The 2,380-nt window shown below is 38.9% G+C and overlaps 1 long non-coding RNA gene across 1 annotated transcript; it reads left to right on the top strand.

The window, feature by feature from the left end:
- Positions 1-1,621: 1,621 nt before the first annotated feature.
- Positions 1,622-2,140, top strand: LOC149474381 (uncharacterized). Its single transcript, XR_016309184.1, has 2 exons — positions 1,622-1,916; positions 2,084-2,140. It is a non-coding gene; the product is annotated as an uncharacterized LOC149474381 (long non-coding RNA).
- Positions 2,141-2,380: the final 240 nt, after the last annotated feature.

Raw genomic sequence — 2,380 nt, 5'->3', positions numbered from 1 at the left:
TCTGGCTCCTGTGGCTGAGCTAATTCCTCCCCAGGACCATTTGGGCACCCACCCTGATGGATGGAGCTGGATGACTAACCCATAGCTGCCAGCATACCGCTGCACCCCCAGATGTGTGATGTGTATAACCCATGCACATTAATACTTTTGTTCTGGTGAGTGTAGACCAGTCCCAAGGGTGGTTTACCTTTCACGAGTTCATGCACTACTGTCCATCACGGAGAGACCACACGTGCCATTCATAGGCACTCCCTGAGTTGGTACTCTCACACGAAGGACATTCCATGAACTTATTTTAGCACCATTTACCATTTTACATCATTATTGCAATTCTTTGCACTTTTTGGTTTTTACATGCGTTCATTATTGATCACAAGCATTTATAGCGCTGCACTTGTCTTTAACATAGAATAGTCACGTGATTAAAGAGAATGAAGATATATAATTATATTGGGAAATTAGAAGTATCCAAATTATTTGAGATATAAGTGTGAAAATGTTTAACATTTGAAAATAGAATGTATGACATTCATTAGTAAATGCATTAGTTGTCTGATCATTTTGGAGAAACAGCAAAAAAAAAAAAAAAAAATGATATAGGTCTACTTTTTATGTTACATTCTAAGTATTCTCTTATGCAAACAGGAAAACGCCAACAGTACAAAGCCCGCGCTTGTGCGCCATCTAGCGAACATATCCTGTTTTGCACCTAAAAATGTGCCAGACGCGATTCCACATTTACTAATAGTAAAGTAGACGTTTGTCAATGAGATTGCTAGACGCCTCTCAGAAGACTGACAGGTCTTGATTGATTTCATTGAGTCTGCCTGAATGTTCAGAGTCTGCTGGTAGACTCAAGTAAATCAGGGCCATGATGTCATCCCACACAGTACACCCCTTTGCAACCTGAAAGTGGTGTCTGGTGGAGCCAGCATTGTCTAAACGAATAGGCCTGTATACCTTAATGCTGAGAATGACACAGAACAATGTGATTGCAATGAATACTTGTTTTATGTGTGATTTTAATAAAGGCTTGTAGGGTATGCACATTTTTAAAATTTTCTTTTATTGTGGTTGGAGGCTGGAAAAAAAAGCTGGCTGTAACTTGTGTGGGGAAATATTAGCTAGGGCTATTGCTTCAGGTATACCATTTTGTATTCAATATGTATGCATTGTGATAAGAGTTAGAGTGATGCTTTAAGTAGATGAAATTATTATGTCTCAAGTAAATGTTATAAGAACTGTCAGCATTATTTTCGAGCTTATATGGAAAATTTGAAATGTTATATGTATGTAACAAGTACAACCACAAAATGTTACAGGAAGAACGCTAGACTGCAGGTGTCTGTAAAAAAATATCGTAGAGAACAGAGATAGATGTTCAGATAAGAGATCTGGGAACACAGCCAAAAATGGCAGGATGTACTGACTGAGGTTTAACATTTTCACAGTTTAAGAAAAGGTGCACCTTGTCTAGTATCTGGGTAGAAGTGAAAGGTACGCTTTACTATAGGATAATTTAAGTTTGTCTTACTATTGGATAATTTGGGTTTGTGGTTTTTACCTTTATAAACTGTTGTGTACGTAATAAACTTTGCAATCTTCCTGTATCCTACTTGAGTGTTGGTTATGTTGATTGCCCGATCGCGACCGAGCCCGTGCCACACCCAGACGCTGCGCAGCACAAAGAAAATATAAGAAATAAGAATATAAGGATTCCAGGAAAGGGGGAATTCCTAACAGCTGGTACCAGGAGTGGGGTCCCGCTAATCCGGGTGAGTAATATCGTTTCAATATACCTTTGATATATTATGATATTGCTTTCTCTGGATACGGTGACGTCTCACGTATAGTGAAACTGAAAGCAGTAGCTTAGTGCATTGTAAAGGAGGGGTTCCGTCCCACTCCGTCTAAAGGTTTTTATTTTTATGAGTTACATAAGGGCGGAGTTCTGTCTCGCGCCGTAAAAAGATTTTTATTTTTATGAGTTACATAAAGGCGGAGTTCTGTCTCGCGCCGTAAAGAGGTTTTTATTTTTATGAGTTACATAAGGGCGGAGTCCTGTCTCGCGCCGTATATAAAGGTTTTTATTTTTATGAGTTTAGTGTTACATAAAGGCGGAGTTCTGTCTCGCGCCGTATATAAAGGTTTTTATTTTTAACTGCGGGAAGGCTCGTTCTCCGCTGGTTTATCAGTTCTGTGACAGTTTAGACTGTACAGACTGTACAGGAAATATAAAGGAAAAGAGATAAAAGAGGCAGGGAAATACAAAACGGAGCTAAGTTCCGTTTTTAGGGAAATGTCTGAGGTGTGCCGGTGCTAATTGTATATAAAAGCAACGTTGTATTGTGGATAATTATTTGTTAGACGTTTGAAGTAA

This window comes from Staurois parvus, unplaced genomic scaffold, assembly GCF_062004578.1.
Source record: "Staurois parvus isolate SC_StPar_1 unplaced genomic scaffold, SC_StPar_1.0 ptg000006l, whole genome shotgun sequence".
Taxonomy (NCBI): Eukaryota; Metazoa; Chordata; class Amphibia; order Anura; family Ranidae; genus Staurois; species Staurois parvus.
This window is presented reverse-complemented; position numbering and strand designations above follow the sequence as displayed.